Below are 7,629 nucleotides of genomic sequence, written 5' to 3'. Positions count from 1 at the left end.
CTTTGGATGGAATAGTGATCAGTGCATGAAAGTTTCCATTTATTGAGAAAAAAAAAAAAACAAGCTTTCACAGCCTCCATAACAGCAGATTAAAAAGCAGCTGGACCATACATAGCTTTAGGGCTAGCAAAGATCTGGTACTAAAACTGTTTTTCATTTATCAGTCAAAGTCACAAAGCGTATGACCAGGAAATTAAAAGTTGCAAAAGTTTAAGATCTTTTGAAAGTAGAAGTTTCAACAAAGGGCAGATTTCCGAAGATGCAGTCTGTAGAGAGCGGCCCAGCTCTCATTAAATCTATGAGGACATTTCACAGCTCTGAAAAAAAATGCCTCTTATGTTTTGACATCCAAGACATAGCCAGCCTGGGACCAGGTGAAACTTCGTGTGACAGCTGGAGAGCTTCTGAAAAGGTTCAGTGCTTCAGACACCAGCTGCTGGGCTTGGTGTACCCAACCTGCATGACAACGTGTAGGCAGTGGTAAGTTGGCAGAGACTTTTCAGGCCTGTGTTGTTGTTTGTGTGGCTAGGAGTTGAGGGCACCAATTAGTGTCAGACCCTGAACTGCACTATTGGATTGCTTTGGAGTCAGCCATACGTACAGACTGCACTATCTGGGCCCTGATCCCATTCCCATTTAAATCTGTGATAAAATTCTGAATGATTTCAGAAGAACTGAGCTCCAGTGAAAGGGGATTCAAGTGTGTGGGTAACTGTACACAGAGAATGGAAGTGTGATGCAGTCTCTGCAGTCACCAAACAGCTGTCCATATCATTGGAGGCAGAATTTAACCATTAGGCATCCTGTTTGCTGTATTTGGAGGCAATATTAGAAAACCCATTTATTTACCAGGGTTATTCCATCAGACTCCTCACAAAGAAGAACAGGATAAAGTAGGGTCAAAGCTGCTTGTAAAGGATCATCCAGTCCTAAAGCTAAAAGGTTTCTTGTCTCCGAGGGTATACATCCTTCAGCATAATAGCTGTATTGAGCACCTTTGGCTGTCAATTTGTCTTAGCACTGGCTCTTGCGAACAGGGTGAGCAGAAGGGGAGAAATGGGGAAGAGGAGGGTAAGCTGCAGGACAAAGGGAGGAAGCTGAGAGGGAGAAGCTCAAGGCTATGGGAGTTGGGGGAGAAGAGGGCTAAATGCAAAATAAAACAATGGAACTCACTGATAATTTACCTCATGTGGTCTCATCTGTCACAGTTGTCCTGTTGATGGGTCCCTCTGGACAAGGATGGCATCTTCTCTGTGTCCCAGAGGGTGTGCTGCTCCATTCAGGAAAAGGATTAATAAAGTCAGTTATTCCTGGTAATATTTCAGTGCTTCAAAATTACCATCCACAAAATGGAGATATATTTCTCATAGAAATGTCAAAGATGAAGCTTACTGGTGTTTAAAATCGTATGGAGGGAAGACACAGAGTACAGTGTTATTATTGCTTCCTCAGTCATTGCCCCAAGGTCTTTTACTTAGGCAGAGTTTTATTGAAGTAATTCAGATCCCATAATTTCTGAAACTTCACACTTGCAATTTTTTTGTAGGACAGATGGCTACACTGCAGTATGACCACAATGGGTTGCTGTAACTGCAGCAGCTCTGTAAGAATCCATGAAAGATTTTGGTGAGAATAGCTTGGCGGTGCAAGAGCAACCTCAAGCTACCGACTAAGAATTACTATTAACCTGTATTGTATTATATGACACTGAAATAAAATTCATTCAATATGGAAAAGGGACAATCATATCTGAGCAAAATAATTATCAAGGTCTGAGTGAAGAAGGTCCAATTCAGCCCATGGCACTGACCGATAATTTGAAAATAGATTGAAAACCTCTGAGCAAAAAACATTATGTGATGTGGGCTGACTGCGGTGGTAAGTATTTAATCACTGACTTCCTCCCAGCCCACCTTTTAGCCGCGTAATTACTTTACAGCAGTTTGGTGTAATGTTCTGCTAATGATGACATGGGATTCACCCAGATCATTCATCTTGCTTGCATCTCTGCTGACAGAAAATGGCTTGAGAGAAGCAAATGATACATGAACAGGCACGTATCACACTTAGCAATGCTTTGAAGTCAGGGTCGGTATTAGCTCTTTCACTGAAATAGGTACCACAACCTGGGTTAATCAAGGGCACAGTGCTACAGAAGAAATAAATCTCTTCTCTAGTCTCTGTGCAACAGGATTGTATTAGAAAAAAAAAAAAAGAGCATTTTGATTTGGTAAAGGCTGTTGTCTAGAGCCTGCAAATGGTACAGTAACAATTTATATTCCTTGAGGATCTCACACAGATGTTTTATGTAGCTTTCACTTTTTTTTCCTCTAAATCACCTGGCATCAAACAACCTGATAATAAACAGGAAAGTGAGGAACAAACAATATAGACTGTACTGTAAACTACTTCCTAAAACAGTGAGTTGGATCTGCTTTCAGTTACATTTGTGCCATGCCAATGAATTTTGACAAAGGAACATGGTGTGCCTGAGACTACCCTTTTTCATTTTCAAGAGCTCCATTTGAGAGAAAAGAGAGTAGAAAAGGAAATTCAGTTCAATGAAGCAATAAAGGCAAAGAAGTTCTGTTTGAAGAGTCGACGTTTCAGGAAGGATGTTACAGTTCTGTTCAGCTTACTTGGTAGAGATTTCTAGGCTAGAATAAGCACAAATCATGCATGAACAAGATGTTTACACTGTCAGTCATTAGCTACACATTTGTAGTGTTAGAGAATGTTGGGAACTCTGCAGTACCCTCCTTCAATTAGAGCCAGCATTGGTTGTGAAGCAACTGTTTGCTGTGCGCAACCTTCAGTGTTGTATGGATTACAGACTGGTCTTGTAGATGAAGCTAGCAGTCTTTATTTACCCACATTTATGCAGGGAAGACTGAAAATTTTGAGCAGATGCTGAAGCCCTTACTTGAGCCATTCTGCCACTTGCTTGAAGGAAAGCTAACCATTCTGCCCTGCAAACTTACTCTTTGTTAGAGAAAACTAGACTGAAGCTTGTTCTGTCACATCAGCATTTGTCTTTTCCCTTCCACAATAGTGTACAATATCTTGAGAAGGTCTGTGGTTCTCACTCCTAAACATCTCCCTGTTAGCCCACCTCAAAGTCTGGTGCTCACAACTGGACCTAGTGTTCCTACAGGCTCTGCCTTACGTGGTCGTATTTGCCTGTCCAGGTATGACATTTGCTTCTGTTGCATTGACCTTAATGGAGAACTCTTTCCTGTCTATGCCTTCATAAATGGACACCTTTGTTATGCATTTTGAGGGAAGACAGAAGCCAGTTCACAATTTCTACCATTGTTCACAAAAGAGGAGGGTGAATTGGGCACAAAGGAGCCTTAGGGTAGGATTCAAGAGTTGTTCCTTATCACTGTGAGAATGAAATAATTCCAAATTAATATAAGTCATAGAATTAGAACAGGAGTGTCTGGTTTGATAATTTGGTTCCAAGAACTGGACATCAGTTTTTTTTCCAAGCAAGGAGCAGTACCACACCTTGAAGGACAGAGTTTTTCTTATGTAACCTCCCACATGTGGAAAAACAAAAGAAATTGCTTTAAATCTTAGGTCAGAAGGGCAACAAAAATGTAAAATAACTCCAAGTGAAAAGCGTGAGTCTGTGTTTCTAGATACTCCTAAAAACATGGCTCTGCTGCCCTCAAAAATTTGGTCAGTTCATCAGTGCAGTAACCTGTGACTCATAAGCTGTTTTAAATGTGCCAAGTTTTTATACAAAATGCATTGACCAACTGTCCACAACCCATTAGCAATGAGCAATCTGTGCTTGGTTTTCTATAAGCAGTTCCTTTTGGCCTCTCATGGTTTTTGTTTCCTTTTAATGTGGCATGCAGGGAGGGATGTGTGCAACGGAGTGACACCACAGCTTCCTACACTGACAATTGCTAATGAAAAATTTGCACTGTTAGATATGCCTAATTTGATGGATTGAACTTGCTAGTTTTCAAATCACATAAAGCTAAAGTACATTGACAGTGATGAGTGGTACACACTTGCCAGCACAAATGTGTCAGTATATTCAGTTCCGTGAATACATTAAGCACTGTGGATGCACTTAGCGTAATGCATTTGCATTTTAACTGGATATTCTGTGGCTGGATTGATGTTTGCATCAATCCAGAGGAATTCCACCTTTATAGCATGTATTCAGCTTTGTTGTAAGTAAAGTCAGAAGGTTCAATATGAACTGAATTTGACCTAAGATCAAAAAGAAAAGTTTGATTTTGCTGTTGTGCTCCTTTCTCCTGTGTTTTCCTTTCCCTTGGAGGTGGCAATCTGAAGTCATCAAAGCATCTTATTAGCTACAGCAACAGCTAAATAGGAAGCATTTAATTTTTGAGAAATAGAGTGTTCTGACATTCTTTCTGTCAGCTTCTGCCTCTCTCCTATCATTTAGATCCTAATTGCTACAAATTACAGTGTGTAGTTTTATCAGTTGTGGACCAACAGACTTTGGACTGATGTACACTATGATATTGTATTGAAACAACATTATAGATGCTGATGTGCAGACACATGTTTAGTGTAAAATGAACTGGGAGCACTCAGTAAAACTGAAATGAGAAACACTGGATGCCTAGATGAAGAGCTGTGTTTCACAGGATCAGTACCTTTCCTTCATTGGTAGGGCAGGTGGCTTTTTGTAATAGACAGGACATAAGGAATACAGAGTATTGTGTCCCTGGGTGCTTCCCTCTCCTTTGCTTTCTTAGCATATGGTCTTGATTTCGATTGTGGCCTTCAGTAATGACACTTTATGATATCCTAATTTAACCTGCTGGTTTGTACACTCATCTGCCTTCCTGAAAATCGTTCAGCTTCAAAGCTTTCTCCAAAACCATGCAAAACCACTTTAGTTTCCTGATGCTTTGGGCAACTGACAGCATTTTTACACAACTCCTGATATTATGATGTTGTCTTCAGATCTGGGGCTTGCCCCTGCCCACAGGACAATTCTCTCCTTGGCGACGGTGAGCACGCTTTGGCTTGGGGAACAGCCACCAGTCTGTGCCTCTTTTGGAGCGAAAAGGTGTGGCCCAGAGGCCGTAGCTTTTCTTCAAGTCTGAAATCCAGGCAATGAAGCAGCCTGCCACGGGACAACAGTTTATGGAGGGATGTGAATTAGTCATCCAAGGCACCAGCCCCAACTCCAGGTTAGCAGGGTGCAAACCCCTCCCTGCTCCATGGAGTTACTAGGATATGGCTGTGTGGCCAAATCAGCTGCAGAAGGTGAGTGCAAGCGAGGCAGAAGCTCCCCCTGCTCACTTCTTCCCCGCTAAGATGAAAGTCCTGTGTGTGGGGCAGCAGGTGGGGAGTCTTTCTGCCCTGCACTCATTGCCTTGACCTCCATTCCTGCTGGGCAATGAGGAATTAATTTGACCAGCCATTGATCCACCCTGTCTGTTCCTGCAGAAGAAGAGCCAGCTATGCCAAGACTCACTGCTGGTATGCGCTTTTTGCACGGGAGCTGGTCCCGAGTGGCTCAGAAGTTGAGCAGGACAGGATGTGCCTGCCTGCAGAGTAACAGAGATGTCCATACTCCCTGCTGCAGCACAGCTCTGCTCCCAACCTAGGGAGCAGACACAAGGATGCCATAAAACTCTCTTCTTGTAGGAGAGCTCCCAGTGAGGGGAAAGGCCCCGTCACATGGGCTGAGGGCAGCTGGTGAGCCAGAAAGCCAGCACCTCAGTCCCAGCACTGGCAGGAGGGCTTTTGTCTGAAAAAGGGCATATGTCATGCATGCAGAAGAGTTAGTCATGTGGGAAAAAGGCTGCTCAGGGGATTAAAAGGACTATTTGCCCAGCCCCCAGTTTGAAGCACCAGGAAGAGGGAGAGGAGCTGAGATTGCCCCCAGCAATGCCCAGGTGCAGCTGCAGCAGCATGGCCCCTCTCCAAGTACTACTGTAGTGTGAGAGAAATGTGTGCCGGGGCTGAAGCCACACTTGGGCCATCCATTGCCTCCACAAAGCCACTTTACGGGGAGCCCTCAGAGCAAGGATTTGCCAGGTATTTAACTGATTTGAACAGCTCTTTGGCAAACCGCAGAGGAATGACAGAGAGTGGGTTAGGCACAGCCCTGCACAGGCAGTGGGATGGCTGTTCCACAGCAGCTTGTCCTCCCTAGGGATGCTCCATGCCAGGCATCCCTAGTGCTATGCAGCCACAGCCCTTCAGAGCCCCTCTCTGTAAATCAGTCACTGGGTAATGCTAACGTCAATCTTTTATGCACTAGGCAGAATAACAATGTGCAGCAGAGAGCTTAGGAAAAATTGCCTGATAATGATATTTTAAGCAATTTAAAGAGTTTGTGGTGCTCAATCAACAACATAGGAGTTTCTTATTGAGGCTTGCCCTGACTGCAATTCTTTGTTATTGCAGCCCTAGTTTCATAGCACAGCTTAGGCAACAGCGTGAGTGATGAGGCAGAAAGCTGTTCTAACAGAGCCAGAGTACAGATGAACATTGGTGGGCAGCTATTTAAGTAGATGTCAGACAACTCAAACCCTTGAGACTACTGGACTGGGAGTATCAGGTAGGAGCCGGGAGCCACAATGCACACTGTTGACCCGAGGGGTGGAGGGGAGGATTGGCACACTGGAAAAGAATGAGCTTGTGCTGTCATGTCAGGTTATCTGCAGCCTTTGTACTGTGGCAAACTGACATAGTCATCTTTGCTCTGAGCCAAGCAGGCTGCCTGGCATTGCATACAACATCTTTGAATGAGACTGGATTTTAACTCCTGGTTGCTCTTCTCCTAATACCCAAGCCCAGGGGCTGCTGCCTTGCTGCGCTTGCTGGATGTATGGATTTCCTGAAAAGATTCAAGCTACTTCCATTTCTCAGTTGTTTGCTGTTTCCTTTTTCTGTGGCACAAACTATCTCCAAGTTCTTGCTAGAACAGCCGGAAGGTCCACCCCAAGAAATGCTCCCAGCTCATCTGAGAGTGGATAGCATCCTCTCCCAACAGATCTGCCCTCACCCTCTTAGACTGCACAAGTCACTCCAAGCTCAGAGCCCAGCCATCCTTCAGAAAGCCTATAGTAAGGCTGACACAAACAAGTCTGTATCCAGTGGTCTTTCATGCATCTGCTTGAGGAAACATCCATCCATGAAAGTATGATATGTGTGAAGCTGTACTGTTATGACCATTTTTCAAAACATGTCTTTGTGCTAATTAATCTCACAGGTTAGAGTTTTTTCTCTTGTGTTAAGGCAATGGCAAGAAAGATGCAGTGTAATTCTTGTATTATTTCTCAGATATGGTATCAAGTATTGCATTTAGGTATGCAATAGAAAACAACTTACAAATAAGGCTGAAAATCTGTGGCTTAATTCACTGTGGCTCTCCCTTCTACCATTTTCAGCTCACTGTTTTAGTACCTGAAGAAGTACTGGGTCCAGTGAGTGTTCAGGTAATTTACCAGCATAGAGGAGAAAATACAAGAGTTAAAGTGAACAGTCAACATAATCCCTGTTGACTAATGGGAGAGAAGAAATTGTATCAAGGTAATAATAGACATAATTCTCTGCTCTGACAGACAGCAGATGAAACAACATCACAAAAACCTGTCAACATTTCACTACAACAGACTCACT

Source organism: Melopsittacus undulatus, chromosome 2, assembly GCF_012275295.1.
Source record: "Melopsittacus undulatus isolate bMelUnd1 chromosome 2, bMelUnd1.mat.Z, whole genome shotgun sequence".
NCBI classification, from domain to species: domain Eukaryota; kingdom Metazoa; phylum Chordata; class Aves; order Psittaciformes; family Psittaculidae; genus Melopsittacus; species Melopsittacus undulatus.
This window is presented reverse-complemented; position numbering follows the sequence as displayed.